Here is a 16,265-nt window from a genome sequence, read left to right as displayed (position 1 = left end):
TCAGGTTGTAGGACTTTGGGACCCTCCCCACTACAGAGCTGAATTTCTTTTGAATTTCTTTTGTGTTTCACCTGCCGGAGTTGAGGAGCTCGATACCCTCATTCTCATCCCAGACTGGAGGACAGACCGCTTTCTGCTCTATCCCTCGCCGAAAGGTCTGGGGGTTGAGATGAGAAGAGGTCAAAGATAAGATGCCAAAACCCTCAGGCCCCAGGGGCAGCCTTGTGGGAATAATAGTGGCATCCAACTCTGACCTCAGATGGAGCCCCTGGGGCGGGGGGTACCCAGAGCTAGGCTCTTTGCAAGCCGGAGCCCATCCTGAAGGGGCCACCCTCCAGGCCTGGGGACTACAACTTATTCAGCCAACCTCGTTCAAATTCTGAAGACCTCTCAGGTGGGAGAATGAATCTGGACTTATTCACCGGGGACCCGAGGACCAGACAAGGACAAGCACGTGTGTTACAGCGTGTGGCCCACACAAGGGGCACCGTGTTGAGTCACCCGGCACGGGGCTTGAGGCCTGGCCGGAGCACCTGTCCCAGTGGGTGATTTAGATCCCAATTAGGATTTCAGGTGGAACCCTGGTCGTGTCAGCTGGGAAATCTGAGCCTGGGCTGGGGCCATAGACTCACTTCCACGGCAGGCGCAGCAAGCTGAAGGCATGGAGGGCGTCAAGGTTCTGCCCGCCCTTGCTCGGGACTGTTTGGGTCACAAGGCACAGCTGACCCTTCTCGGGAAGAGCCTCTGGGCCTACTGTTAAGCAAACTGAGGGTAGTTGCGGTCAACTTTTTTTTTTTTTTTCTTTTCACGCAAGCGTTTTCCCACTTCCCAAAGTTCTGGGCTTTAGGGTTCAATGACTGGGGTTAGGTAATCAGAAAGGAGCCAGTCCGTGCGTCACGCCCGTGTTTTCTGACATCCTCAGCTCTGTGACCCCAGTAAGTCTCTCTTAACATCCCCAGTATTACTGAGGCAGTGGAATGGCCCGCATAGTGAAGAGGGACAGTGAACTTGCCTTGCAGTCATTTTTATAAGCTCCTTTATGAATAGGAACAATGTCCACGTTACGATTTTACATTCCACTTTAATAAGGATGGAGTTGCCGTGGGCGATTTTGAATGAGAAAGTCTTGTCTTCTGACTACACTGAGTCTTTCTGGCAACAGCCCTGCTCTGTTTCCTGGCTCTTCACAAGATTAAATTAACTTTCTCCACAGTTCATCTCCTAACCCTCCTTGGGCAGCAACCCAGATGGACAGATCAAAGATTTGCAGAAATTCTGGCTCTCAAAGGGTTTTAGAAGCTCCTCGGCAAAGTACAGAAATCCTGGAAACAGCAGGACGGACCCGTGGATGATCTAGTCTCTGCTTGAATGCGGCCAGGGATGGGTCTCCAGGGAAATTCCTCCCTGTGCCGAGCAGACTGAAATGCACCAGGCAAAGTGGTTTGGGAGACAAATATGTGAGTTCAGTCTGATTGCGATGGTTACGTTTATTTTATTCTTATTATTTTCAAATTTATTTAAAGTTTTATAGGTGAGGAAGGCCCAAAGGGAGGCCCAGACTGGGTGAAATCTCCAGGGTCCCTCCGGGTCTCAGTGGCAGAGCAAACATCTTGGCAGTTTTGACTCTAATGCTGGCGTTTCCACTGGGATGGGAGGCACTGTGGTCGTTCTCATCCTTGGCCTTGGCCGGACGCTCCTGGAACCTGGGCAACGTCCGCTAGACTGGGTGCCACAGGACGAGCCAGGACTGGTCTTGGGCTTGAGGATCTGAGCCTCCCTGTGTCGTCAGAGAGCCCTAACGCACAGCACGAAGTCTCCTGGCTGTTGTTACCAGATGGTTGGCTAGTCCGAGAAAGCAGACGTCCAAAGGAAGGCTTGCTAGAAGGCCTTGCTTCTGCTGTCCTGAGTTTCCCTGCCTGTAAACTGAGGAGGCTGCGCAGTCTGGTTCAGCCTGTGAGTCTACAGTCTTAGAAATGGAAGACAGAGAAAACCCAGAGAAAGGCCAGTTCCTGCTTCCCTCGGTCCACCACTGAGCCTCTGTCATGCACGGTTTCTGGGCTGATAAGGGTCAGGGGCCAACATGGTGATATGTTTCCTCTCATGGGACCTCAAACTGGCGGGCTGACGTTGCATTGAGTGGACGTTGAAAGAATTTTGAGGCTACCCTTAGGCCCAGGGCGAAAAGTTTTGGGGGTGCCGGATTTGGAGGTTGAAGCACACACACCACATGGTAGTCAACTGTAGCTAGTAGAGAAACGCTCATCAGTTCTAGAGAACGGAAGGATTTGGATTCCCGTTGGCCTTGAATCAGTTCTTCCCTGTGTGAACTCCAGGTGCCCTTATATCCGCAAACCATACTTCGTGGATGGATAGATAGAAGGAGTCCTTTCGATATGAAAAAACCAGTGCTCAGAGAGGTTGGGTAACTTGCCCAAGGCCACACAGCTGGGGCGTGATGCATCCAGCACTCAAATCCAGACGTGTCCAAGTCCAATTTGTGTTCTTCTGTGCACTAGAGCGCTCTGACCCTGATGTTCCTCTCTGGCAGATGCCGAGTTGAAAACTGTACGCATTGTTTTAAAGACAAAAAAATCGGTAAGTAACAATTAATTTGCAACTGCTTTTAAAAAGGTTTCCCAGCTAAGGATAATCCTCCCGATTTGAAAATGAAAATCGTACATACAGTTACAGGAACACCCATCGGGCCTTTCCATATTTGTTCCTGAATTTGAAAGGGAGCAGCTCTGGAGGGCTACTCTTGAGGTTTGAAAAGGTGACCTCAGGCCTTTCCTGAGATTAGTGCAAAGTAGACAGGGGTGAAGTGTTTTCGTTCAGGCGATTAGAGCTGACAGGGGCCACCACCTCTGGGCCACTTTAGCTATAAGCCTCTAGGCGTTTCACGGCCACAGTGCCTTCAGGCAGAGGAAGGGTTAAATTTGTCTCTAACTACAAAGCAGGAAAATCCCACAGTGGATTCAGCAAACCACTCATCCTCCTCCAGCCATCTATTTTTTTTTTCCCAATGCTTATTCATTTGAGAAAAACAGAGAGGTGGGGGGCAGCGAGAGACGGGGGCAGAGCATCCGAAGCGAGCTTTGTGCTGACCGCACCGAGCCCGACGCGGGGCTCGAACTCCCGAACCGAGAGATCGTGACCTGAGCTGAAGTCGGGCGCTCGACCGACTGAGCCACCCAGGCGCTCCTCCACTGGCCTGTTCGGACATTGCCTGCGATTCCACTGGTCTATTCTGACATTGCCTGCGACTTATTATTTTTATCCCTTCCCAGTGTCTAATGTATGGCATGTCACCTGGCGAAATGAAAAGCAAGTCAAAATGAGAAAGCTACTAACTAGTGCCCAAGGGTATATAGTCCTTAATCTATTCACTTCACGCACATAGCTCTTGAAGAAACATTTTGTGGGTCTTTGTTTTCAGATGTGGTCTGGGCACGGGCAGGTGATAGCCCTGAAAGGGGAAGGGCCCCGGGTGATGTTGTTAAGATCACTGGACTGAATTCTGTGGAGAAGGTGGGGGATGGGCTGTGTCAGGTTCACATCGCACACAGGCCATTCTAGCTGAGTGTGGAGTCTGGAGTCAAGAGCACAAGGCGGGAGGCAGGGAGGCCGTCAGAAAGCCAATGGAAAAATGTTTTTCTGCTCAACCTTCTAAAAGGGCAGGGATTGTGCCTATTCGTTCATCCCAGTGTCTCTAGGGTCGAATGATGTAATTTCAGTATTTCCCCACTCCCAATGGAAAGGTTGAATTTGTGTTTTTTTTTTTTATTTTTTTTTAACGTTTGTTTATTTTTGAGACAGAGAGAGACAGAGCATGAATGGGGGAGGGTCAGAGAGAGAGGGAGACACAGAATCTGAAACAGGCTCCAGGCTCTGAGCGGTCAACACAGAGCCCGACGCGGGGCTCGAACTCACGGACCGCGAGATCGTGACCTGAGCCGAAGTCGGACGCTTAACCGACTGAGCCACCCAGGCGCCCCAAGAAAGGTTAAGTTCCAAGCAGAGCCTTGGTAGAGAGAATTGAAAGAAGGGGAAAGATTTGATAAATACGGGATAAAAGTGGAGAGGCCTTGGTAATTGCTAGAATCGGGGCGTGAGGGCAGGAAGGAGTCTGAGATGTCTCCGGCCTTCTGGCCTGAGGACTAAGGACGAGACAGCTCTTCGCTGAGTGAGGTGAGGGCAGATTCGGGGGCGATGACGTTGGGTCAGGATGGGGTTGAGATGCCTGTGAACAGGCAGATGGGGATGTCTTAGAGGAGACCCCCTGAGCAGCAGGTCCTTCCCTGGTCCTTGCCTTCATCCGGGGAACTCTTCCTTACCTTGGACCCCAGGACTACCCCACTTTCCCAGGGAAACCTTTCCTGGACCCAGTTGGGTTGACTGGCCTGAGCTCCCTTCCCTCCGGCTGTGGCTCTCAGTTCACAGCTGACCCTCACGATTATGGTTAATCGATTACTGGCTGTCACCCCTCTAGAAGGTCAGCTTCATAAGGGCCGGGACAGTGTCTCTTTCTGGTCACAAGTGAATTCCTAGTAACGAGTACCATGCCTGGAACGTAGCAGACACTCAACAAATAATTGGTGAATGAACAAATAAGTGAATAAATGAGTACACGCCTTTATAAAGAAACGAGGGCAGAAACGAACAAGCCTCAGGACTCTCTCTCTTCAAACACGATACGATTTGAGTCACGACTGGCTTCCCAAATGGAATCGGAGAGGCAGGTTCGTAGAGCGGGAGTAACGGGAATTCCTGGGCTTGAACCCACGTGTCTGCCCTATGGTAGGTTCTTGGTAACTACTTGCGGAAGTATTCCCGGCTTTCTCATCATCTTTCTGAATGTCTTCAGGTGAGGAATACACCCTTTTGGGGCCTCAATTTTCTTATTTGTCAAAATGAGGGCATCTATCACCATTTCCCTGTGAAAAACTGAGAATCGAAGAGATAACTTGTATCAACGCCATGCAACTGGGCTAAGCGTGTAATCAAAGGCCCCAAGAGTTTACAAAGGAAAATAAGGAAGCAATGACTATAGCGTCAAGAAGCCCCAGGTCCCTCCACACACACACACACACACACACACACACACACACACACACACACAACCCCTAATTCCCCCTCTCATTTCTCATCAGCTTTCTACAGCTGGTCCCACGCCTAGAAGGAGACTGGCTTTCTTGCTGTGAACAGTTCACAACTCTTTCCGGCCGTGAGTAAAGCAGAGAAGCGTCTGAGCCTCTCAATCTGTGTGTGTTCAGCTTGCAATGCCCACCACTCAGCAGACACGCAGTGTGTGCTTGCTTCCTCTTCTGCTGACCTTGGGCCTTCTCAGCTCTCTGCATGGGGTTTAGCGCATAGCAGGTGCCTTGTGCGAGTCTGAGCTAAGGTTGAAGGAAGAGAAGAAGAGAGATGGGGGTTGGTGTCTGTGCTCATGTCTCTTTCTTTCCAGGCACGTCAGTGTCACCAGGTGTGGGTTTCGGGACAGAGAGAAGCTTACGGGAACTGTCAGAGGGGGCGTATTGTCTGAAGCAGCCTCACACCTCTTATTTATGATAACGCCATGTGGAGCCCCCAAATGTTGGCTCAGGCGGGCTCCATGTGGCCTGCTGTGCTAGAAGGGTGATCCTGCAGCTGTCGCTAAATTACCAGGGGATCCTGGCCACCTCCCCGCCACTTGCCAGACTCTGCTAACGGATGCAAGAGATCGGTGATCTCCCAGCAAATGTAAGAAGCGTGACGAGAGCTCTAGAGTTCTAGATCTCTCTCTGCAGACCACAGCTCTCTCCTGAGACAAGTCAGCATGTACAAAACGGTCCCTTGTTACCCATGAAAAGGCTGTTGTGCTCCAATTGGCAAAGTTTAAGGAAAGAGGGGTGCCCTCTTGACTCCTAGCGACTGTAATCATGGCGCTCTTAATTAAAGGCTGCTGGCGGGAAGGCTCTCCTGGCATCCGAAAACTCCCTCTGGGGCAGCTGCCGAAACACCAGCTGTTGCTGGCTAGAGCTCTGGGAGGAGAGCTGCCTGGGGGCTCCTGGGAAGCCTTGTTCTGGAAGATTCTTTTACCTGCACGTGAGCCTCAGAGAGCTGTAAGGGGAGGCCAAGGGGTTCTCAGCACCCACCTGCCTTCTGAGGCCCAGAACCCCTGGAGGGTAAGTTGCCCTCCTTCACCATCCTCTCTCCTGCACATCCCCGCAGGCAGTTCTGGGTGAGCGGGAAGTCGATGCGAGGGCTGCAAACACGGGTCCCCAAGCTCAGAGCTCAGCTTTGGTTCTAGATCTCGCTCGTTTGTCGTTGCGGGGGCGTTCAAGCAGTGGCCCCGGAATCCTACATGTGATTTCATTTGCTGCTGGTTGAAAAGGTGCCTTATTTCACGAGAGCTCCCAAAGAGAAAACAGAACAGGTCGGGCGTCCAAAGGGGCACCTGCCTTTCCGTGGGGAGGCCGCTGCGGAGGGGGCCAGGCCCTGTCGCCCCGACTCTGCTGTCTGCAAGTGTCTCCCCGACACTAGAGGGGGAGGCGGATGTGAACGGTCCCTGCCAGCCATAACTGGCAGTCACCTAGAAATAGAAAACTGAAACAGGAGGTTATGTATCTGTAGTTCCTTCTGTCTGGGCCTCAGCTGCTGGGTGAAACGAGGTCTCAGAGACAGTTCTGATTGTATTCGTCGGAAAGTCTGCTGCCTGCTTTTTTTTTTTTTTTTTAATTTTTTCTATGTTTATTTTGATAGAGAGAGCGCACGCAAGTGGGGGAGGGGCAGAGAGAGAGGGAGAGAGAATCCCAAGCAGGCTCTGCAGTTTCAGTGCAGAGCCCGACTCGGCTCGATCTCACGAACCGAGATCATGACCTGACCCGAAACCAAGAGTAGGATCCTTAACCCACGGAGCCACCCGGGCACCTCGTCTGTTGCCTTTTTTTTTTTTTTCTTCTATATTTTATCTTTTTTTTTAAATATGAAATTTATTGTCAGATTGGTTTCCATACAGCACCCAGGGCTCCTCCCAACAGGTGCCCTCCTCGATGCCCATCCCCCACTTTCCCCTCCCCCCCACCTTCATCAACCCTCAGTTTATTCTCAGTTTTTAAGAGTCTCTTATGGTTTGCCTCCCTCCCTCCCTAACTTCTTTTTTTGTTTTTTTTCCTTCCCCTCCCCCACGGTCTGCTGTTAAGTTTCTCAGGATCCATATAAGAGTGAAAACATATGGTATCTGTCTTTCTCTGTATGTTGCCTTTTTAACAGCAGGGCATGAGGCCCACTTTCAAGATTTCTAACCCCTCCTCAGAGGCCTCATTCAGTACTAAGATATACAAAGGCTTTGAAGCATTGTGTACTTATTGATTTATTTTTACAATTGAGATCATTGACATACAACATTGTATTACTTTAAGGTATACAATGTACATACATATATATTAAGAAATGATCACCCCCATCAGCTTATTTAACACCCATCCCCACACGTGGCCACGATTTTCTTTTCTTCCCCTGTGGGGGCAGGGGGAGAAGTGAAGTTATGACAGAGTGCGGCCAAGGTGGCTAAGGGACAGAGGTGACGAGCTGTCATAGCGGACCCCCCTGGTCTCAGCAGGCACAAGCCGCAAGATACACCCGCCCCCGGAAGGGCTCCCTGCTCCCTCCTCCTGGCGTCAGCTGGGCCATTGGCATCATCTGCTCTGCCCAAAGTGGCACCCGCAGACCATCGTGAGGAAGAGACATCATCTGCACAAGTTTTTTTTCCTCGTGATGAGAATTTTTAAGATCTACTCTCTCTCTCTCTCTCTCTCTCTCTCTCTCTCAAGTATATTTGCTTATTTTGAGAGAGACAGCGAGCAGGGGAGGGGCTTCCATGCTGTCAGAGTGCGAACCATGCAACTGTGACCTGAGCCGACGTTGGATGCTTAACCGACTGAGTCACCCAGGTGCCCCTAAGATCTACTCTCTTAGCAACTTTCAAACATCTAATACGTATAATAACTATAGTCGTCACGCTTCTACCTCACATTCCCAAGACTTACTTATTATATAACCAGAGGTTTGTATCTTTCGACCACCTCCACTCATTGCAAAGGCTTTTTAATTTCATTTACTGGATAATTGTATCCTAAGGCTCAAGGTATGTAAGATATATACATATATATGCAATGTACACACATATGTATGCATGTTACATGCATATGTACATGTAGAAGCATGCATACATGTATACACACATATATACATATTATATGCATATACACGTATAAGTGTGTGCACAGGTATATGCATATACATAATATACTCACATGCATACGTATTTCTAAATATATACATATGCATGTGTTATTATATATAAATAGATACATATATACATACGCCTATACCTACAGATACACATATGCATATGTACAACATACACCTACATACACACCCATATACACATACAGATACACATACACACGCGTACACACATTCAGACACATACACGTGCACACGCAGACACACACAGATACACACAGAGGCACACACAGATACACTACACATGCACACACATACATATGCAGATACATGCATATGCATGCACATGCACGCACGTGCACACACATACACACACGCGTGCACACACGTGCATACACATACATGTGAACAGTATGTGATCGGGGGTCGCAGGTGTCCTCCAGGTGCTCTGAGTGGGTCACCTGGGCTCCCAGCCTCTCTCACTGTCTTTCAGGCCATCACCTGGTGAACCCGAGGCCACCGTCCCTGCCACCACTGGCTCCCTGGGGTCTGCTCAGCCCTGGTCACCCCCTTCCTCCCCTGCTGCTGACCACCTCAGGGCCACAGATGTCGGAGGAAGAACAGTGTGTGCCCCCCGCCGGCCACTCCAGACTCTGGAGCTTCCCCACAGCAGAGTTGCGTGGGTGTCGGGATTAGCAGGCAGTTCTTCCTTTTGCCCCAGGCACGAGGGGATCAGAGCAAGATGCTTAATGCACACCTCTCTTCCCACCCCGGGCCCTCGGCTGAGTCCCACGAGTCAGGGACCGGAACCCCTCCCTGCTAAGTGCCTTTGCCTCAGGCTGCTTCTTCCCCCCCTTCCCCCCCGAACACACAGCAAAGCCACTGGTCTCCACACAGGCCTGTGGGGGGCTGGATCCTAACTTAGCATCTGTTGCTGGTTCTGTGACTGGGAGATCTCTCGGCCTCCGTTTCAATGGCTCATGGCGATCACACCTAGCAGAGATCCTGGGACGGCTGGAGACAAAGAAGGCAAGGTGCCAGGCGCAGTGTGGCAGCAGGACAAATGAAGGGGGGCACTGCTGTCCCCGTGTCACAGCTGAAGGAACAGGAGTGAGCGCACGCATGCTGCGTCACAGAGACTGAGCTGGTGGGACACTGGGAATCAACCTTGAGCTTGCCCGTCTGGCTCCGAAGCCTGTGGCCTTGTCCCTGCCTGGCCTCATGGTGCAGGGGCAGGGCTGGGAGGTCCACCCGGCTCCTCTGACCCCGGACCAGTGTCCTTTGTGGACAGCCGTTCCTCTCTGGGTTGCGACCGAAGTCAAGCTCAAAGCTTGCAGGGCCCAGGAAGCTGATGGTATTGGGGGCCAGAGAGACCCTAAGAGCGAACCGGTACTGAGATTGGCCCCAGGGAGGGAAGGGAGCCCTGGCTGGCTGCAAGGCCCACACCCCACCTTAAAATTAGGGCAACTGCTGCTCAGCCCTGCCCCGTGGGCTAGCTGGGGGCGAAGGCCCAGAGTCATCAGATCAGCTGATGCCTTAAGGGAAGCTATGCATTGGGGATTTTGGGTAAAATTTCCCAGGGGTCGGCAGCTAATTCAGGTAACGTATGTGCGAACGTGCATATTACACTGGCCGGAAAAACAACCACGCACGTTAGCAGACTCTTGCCCGCAAGCTCCCACTCTGTCTACTCTAGAAACCCTTATACAATTTAATGAAGGCATCTGGGATAGATTATGTTTCCTTTGCGGACGAATCTAACAAATCTATCTCAGCGACCCCAGACTCCTGACCAGCTTCAAGCTTCCAATCAGGGACACAGAGGCGAAGGCAGCCTGCAAGCTTTCGGAGAGAGACCGGGGAGGGGAATAGGGGTTGGGGGACGCTCTGCCAGCCTCTGAGGCCACACCTCACCCCTACACAGTGAGCTTTTAGGGAGAGCCATTTGGGAGTTCTGCGTCCTCATCTGAGAGCACCAAGCTGGTCGGATCAAAGGGAAGGCTGCGGGGTTGCGTCTGCAAAGTGCCTCGGTAGCACCTGGCACAGAGGGGCCCCATAAATGGGAGCCACAGGACCTGCTGCCTAAGCCGTGGGGCCCAGGGCAGAGTGAAACAGTGGGGTCGCTTCTCGAAAATGACTAAGAACTTCAATACAGCGAGAGCAAAGCATTAAGCCACGGACGGTTCTCCTCCTCCTCCTCCTCCTCCTCCTCCTCCTCCTCCTCTTCCTCCTCCTTCTTTAATGTTTATTTATTTATTTTGAGAAAGAACAGGGGAGGGGCAGAGAGAGAGAATCCCAAGCAGGATCCACACTGTCAGCGCACAGCCCGACGCGGGGCTGGAACCCACGAACCGTGAGATCATGAGCTGAGCCGAAGTCAGACGCTTAACCGACTGAGCCCCCCGGGAGGCCCGGCCAGGGCTCTCTGAAGTGCTGGGGGCCCTGTGCGGCTGTGCAGGGCGTGCACTCATGCCGCCCACCCGGGCACTCGGCATGATTAGCTTGCAGAACCAGGATTTATGGAGCACCTTCTGTATGCCGGACACCATTCTCAGCGCTTGTCGTGTCCTAGGTAATCCTCAAAGGGAATTAGCTATTATTCCCATTTAACAGGTAAGGAAAACGAGGCGCAGACAGGTTAGGTCGCTTCTTCAAGATCACACAGCTGGAGGGTGGCGGGGCTGGGTTTGACGCAGGCAGTCGGGTCCCCAAGCCCTGCCCGTCAGTGTCCTCGTTGTTGTTCTCTCCCGGGCTTGAACAGGGAGCCGGGGCGGCCAGGGAGGGAGCACCCAGAGGCACAGCGGCCAGGACCAGGAATCCTACGCAGCCCCCGACCCCCAGACAGGCCCAGGCCCAGGTGGCCGGACGGTCCTCCCAGACAGGTCGCCAGTGTGGCGCTGCGGGGAGGTCTGGAACCCGAAGAGGAAGGGAAGAGGGTTCAGATGAGGACACTCGCGCTATTCATCAGACCAGGGGCCTCTCTGCAGGACTGAAAGCTCTGGAGCTTTCTTCTTTGATCCAGACTGTGGGTCAGAGCTGAGCAACCACAGGGCAATTACTCACCTTACAGCTCCGGGCTGACTCAGCACTCAGAGCCCATGCTGGTAGCAGACGCTTCCCTCCCTCCCTCCGGTGTTGGGTTTCCAGGGACTGGGGGGCACCCCGGGACATAGGAGGTGGCAAGTCCCCCTGAGACCCGACCTGTGCTTGTCTCTGCCTGGGGAGCGTGCTCTCCTCAGAGGCTCCTTCCTCCTAGCGTCTCCTGGCGGGGAGCAGTGAGCAGAACCTGTGTGGTCTCATCGTGTTCAATTAATTTATTTTTTAAATGTTTATTTATTGATTGATTTAAAATTTTTTTTAATGTTTATTTATTTTTGAGAGAGACAGAGACAGAATGTGAGTGGGTTGGGACAGAGAGAGAGGGAGACACAGAATCTGAAACAGGCTCCAGGCTCTGAGGTGTCAGCACAGAGCCCGACGCGGGGCTTGAACTCACGGACCGCGAGGCCATGACCTGAGCTGAAGTCGGACGCTCAACCGACTGAGCCACCCAGGCGCCCCAAATGTTTGTTTTTGAGAGAGAGAGAGAGAGAGAGAGTGAAAGTGAGAGAGGGCACACAAGCAGGGGAGGGGCAGAGAGAGAGGGAGACAGAGGGTCCAAAGTGGGCTTCGCACAGACAGCCGGAGGCGGGGCTCGAACCCACACACCGTGAGTTCGCGACCTGAGTCGAGGTTGGATGCTCCACCGACCGAGCCACCCAGGCCCCCCGGTCTCATCTTCTTCAAATAATCTCATGAGTTTAAGATTCTAAATGGCAAGAGAAAGGATGATGCCTCCATAACAGTCGTGAAAATGTTAAAAACAAAGATTAAAAAAAAAAAAGTATGCCCATCTTAATGATTCTCTTCGACTAGTGATTTCATTCCTTGTCCAGGAGATAAAAATGATGATCAGTGGGGTTGGGATGATGGCAATAATAATAATAATAATAATAGGGAGGGTATATCGAGCCCTTACGATGTCCCGGGCACGGCGCTAAGTACCTTATTCAAATTGTCTCCTGCGCACACACCTACTTGATACAGGTGGTGATTCTACTGTCCAAACCACCTCCAATCTTTCTTCAAGTCGCACTAAATTACAGCTTCGGTCATTTGCATGCACTTAGTCTCCTTAATTGAACGTTTATGTCTGGATAATATAACCAAGGTGTGAACGCGTGATAATTCATCCAGTTCCTCTGCTCAAATTGGATCCGGCCTGCTGGAAAGGGGAGTCAAGTGGAAAGGGAGGTGGGAAAAGGAGGCGGGGCTCGCTTGCCGACCAGCAGGCAGGCCCCCACCCCCCACCCCCTGCCTGTCCCTGCCACACCCCCACCTCCCCCCATCACCCAACTCCGGCCACGTTACCCTTTTGGTCCTTCTTTGCTCCTGAAAGTCTGTGTGCTCCCCAGGGCCTTTGCAAATGCTGTTCCAGTCTGTCTTCCTCTTGCGGAGGTAATACCCACTCATCCTTTAGACTCTCGGCTCGAACCCTCGAGGGCGCTGGGTCTTCACGCTGGGCAGCTTTTCTTTCACGACGCCCGTCAAAGCCACGGTTGGACAGTCCTTCGGGAGCCGAACTTGGGTGTTAGACTACCCTGGTTTCTCCCAGGCAGGTGACAGGTGCGAGGCTAACGCTCCCCACCCCCACTGACCCAGAATTCTCTTCCGCCCCAAGCAAAAGCGTTGCGCCCTCAAGGTCTGTACTAGGAGTGGGCAGACATCCTCCATGAAATATCGTGGTCTTCGTGGCCCATCCGGGCTCTGTGGCAGCTTCTCACCTTTGCCCTCCTAACCCCAAAGCAGCCATAAACAATGAGGGAAAGAAAGAGCAAGGCTGTGTTCCAATAAAACTTTATTTACAGACACTGAAGTATGAATTTCATTTCATTTCACGGGTCACAAAACATTTTCTTCTTTGGGTTTTTATCCCCTGCCATTTAAAAAATGTAGAAACCACACTTAGAGGCTGCGCTGTCCAACAGCAGGTGGCCTCTCGGGTTTGGCTCCCAGGTTGTTGTCTACGGACCTCCGGTCTACACTCTTGTTCCCAGTCCGAGGCTGTCTTCTCCGCCACTTTGCAGAATGATGGCCGGGACCAAGCCCTCACTCAGTCCTTCCCCCTCGTGTGAGGCAGGGAGCCAGCTTCCATCAACAGGTACGTGACGATGATGTCAGGTGCCATGCTGGGGCCTCTGTCATGCCTCTTCCAGGCAGTGGGGGCTCCTCGGGCAGCTCCATGTAGCTTTGGGCAAGACTCTGAGGGTCAGAGTGGGACCGATGCCATAGGGTGCCACTAATAGCTGGAGAGGTGGATACCGGATCCCTAAGCCGGGGGTGCCCCCGGGGCTCTGGCTGACTTCCCATTCACCTGCGAGTTCACACTTTGAACTGGATCTCAGCCACATACTCATTCAGTCTTCCCGCCAGCAAAACCACAAGATTACGGGGAATCCATCCTTTCTTTTGCCCACTTTGTTAGCATGAAACAGGATTTGTGTCCATCGAAGTCGGGGAGGTAAGGTGTGGAGTGGGGTAAGGGAGGGGGACAGTGTTACATTGCGCAGCGTGTGGGCGGAAATCGTAGAGCACAGCTGACTTTAAGAACCTAACCAACCTGTTCTTTCTTGTTTTTTTTTTTTTTTTAATTTTTTTTTTCAACGTTTATTTATTTTTGGGACAGAGAGAGACAGAGCATGAACGGGGGAGGGGCAGAGAGAGAGGGAGACACAGAATCGGAAACAGGCTCCAGGCTCTGAGCCATCAGCCCAGAGCCTGACGCGGGGCTCGAACTCACGGACCGCGAGATCGTGACCTGGCTGAAGTCGGACGCTTAACCGACTGCGCCACCCAGGCGCCCCTGTTCTTTCTTGTTTGTAACCTTGTTCTCGTAAATGACCCCAGTAGGCATCCAACCCAGAAAGCTGGGTTTACCCTGGACGCCATCCCCTCTCTCCCACGCCATTCATCACACAGATCTGTGTATTTCGCCCAGGACCACACTACCTCCCCTAGTTCTACTCAGCGCTCTGCTGTCCCTCACTCAGGCCGCATTTGACCCCCTAAAATCATCTCCCTCGAGTCCTCCACCTGCCGCCAGACAGTCCCTAGTGTTTAAGTTAGGATTTTGTTCCCAAGGGAAAATCTGATCCTACCACTTACCCAACAGAAATTCCTTAATGGCTTTGGATGATGGAAAAGTTTTGGAGATGCCTGTGGGGATGGTTGCACAACAGTGTGAGTGTGCTTAATGTACTGACCTGTGCACTTACAGATGGTCAAAAGGGCATATTTTATGTTCTGTATATTTTACTACAATAAAAAAGTCTTTAATGGATCCCAGTGGTCACAGAATGCCTTTGTAAGGCTTGGAGGGACCCCAGAGAACCTGGTCTCCCCTGCGATGCAAGTTTCCTTCCATAATCTCTGATCTAAATGTAACCCTCACCGAACTCTGTTCGTAGTTGCACCTTCTTGTCTCTGTCTCTTCTGCCTGATGCATATTTAATTTTTCCCTCTCTCCTTCCTCCCGAGCAAACTCAACCTTCAAGAAACAGGTCAATAAGGAACTCTGTCAGCCTTCCATCAACGTTTTCCCATTGACTTCACTTTTTTCAGGCAGGCAGAAATAAATGATTCCGTGTTTAATGATAACATTAAATACTAGACAGGGGAAAACACTATTCCTAAGCTGTGTGTCAGGCAAAAAGAACCACAGGGATGTGTGTGGCGGCCTGTCGACTGGGTCTTGAAATCGATGCCATGACTTTGCCTTTTTTTCTGCATGACCCTTCCCAGACTTCCCCCCCTTGGCACTTGAACCTTATCGGGAATTTTGTAATTGCCATCCTATTTTTTTTAATAGTTTTACCATGCTCGTTTGTTACCCCGAATAATATGCTATTGTTCAGTTGTACATGATTTTGAGCTCCGTATAAATGGAATTGATGAGGTTTGGGGGTGATGGTGGGTCCAGAGCCGATGACTAAGAAAGAATTCTTGAAGACGTCTTTGGTGCAAAAAGGTGATTTTATTTTATTTTATTTATTGTTTTAATGTTTATTTATTTTTGAGAGAGAGAGAGAATGGGAGAGTGGCAGCGAGAGAGGGAGACGCAGAATCAGAAGCAGGCTCCAGGCTCTGAGCTGTCAGCACAGAGCTCGACGCAGGGCTCGAACTCACGAACTGTGAGATCATGACCTGAGCTGAAGTTGGATGCTTAACCGACTGAGCCACCCAGGTGCACCCAAAAAAGGTGATTTTATTAAAGCAAGGGGAGAGGACTCATGGGCAGAAAGGGCTGCACGGGGTTGAGAAGAATGGCTAGTTTTATACTATGGAGTTGGGGAGGTGAGGTCAAAAGGGAGGCCTCCAGAGGGACTTGGATGTGCTGGAGAGGACTCCTAAGATACTCGAGGCCTTGCTCTTGTCAAGCTAAGGGTGTTTTCCCTCTAATAAGGTATTAACATTAGACAGGTAGGGAGTTCCCAGGGAAATGTTTTACTCTGCCAGCCTCAAGTATCTGTCAATGGGCTGCAGGTTGTAAGGACATTTAATTTCACCTGCCATTTCCTTCTTGCCTTTGTTCCCCATATCACTGCAGAGAGGAAGGTGATGTTGGGGCTCCAGGAAACTGAGTCTACAGGTTTCTGGAGATTAAGCTATTGATAAGATTGCCTCTTTCTTATAATTCACTAAGATATTCGTAAACGGATGGAGACCCATGTCCTGCAGGACGGTGACCTGTATCACTTGGCCATTTGTTTTCCGTCTTTCCCTGTGTCCTTGGGCGGGCAGGAGTGCCTGTGGAATGTCACACACATCTCACCTGGGGGGCGGGGGGTGGGGTGCCAGCTTGCTCTGCGTCCTCAGCCCTCCCCACGCTGCCTCATCAGAATTATACGGCGTATTTCTCCGTGACTTGCTTTTTTCCCCTCGACACGACCGTCACGAGATTCATTTAGTCTTGTACCTTTCTGGCATTCCTTCATTTTCAG

The 16,265-nt window shown here is 51.4% G+C and overlaps 1 long non-coding RNA gene and 1 other non-coding gene across 2 annotated transcripts; one reads left to right on the top strand and one right to left on the bottom strand.

Moving 5' to 3' along the window:
* Window positions 1–439: 439 nt before the first annotated feature.
* Window positions 440–10,440, top strand: LOC147571814 (uncharacterized). The gene is made up of 3 exons (XR_015246775.1): window positions 440–1,457; window positions 2,549–2,595; window positions 7,812–10,440. It is a non-coding gene; the product is annotated as an uncharacterized LOC147571814 (long non-coding RNA).
* On the bottom strand, window positions 7,650–7,736 carry LOC112859800 (small nucleolar RNA SNORD35). The gene has a single exon (XR_003223537.2). It is a non-coding gene; the product is annotated as a small nucleolar RNA SNORD35 (small nucleolar RNA).
* Window positions 10,441–16,265: the final 5,825 nt, after the last annotated feature.

This window comes from Puma concolor, chromosome F2 (genome assembly GCF_028749965.1).
Source record: "Puma concolor isolate L17-30 chromosome F2, mPumCon1.1.hap2, whole genome shotgun sequence".
Taxonomy (NCBI): Eukaryota; Metazoa; Chordata; class Mammalia; order Carnivora; family Felidae; genus Puma; species Puma concolor.
The sequence above is the reverse complement of the archived record's forward strand: the minus strand, read 5'-3'. Positions and strand labels throughout refer to the sequence as shown.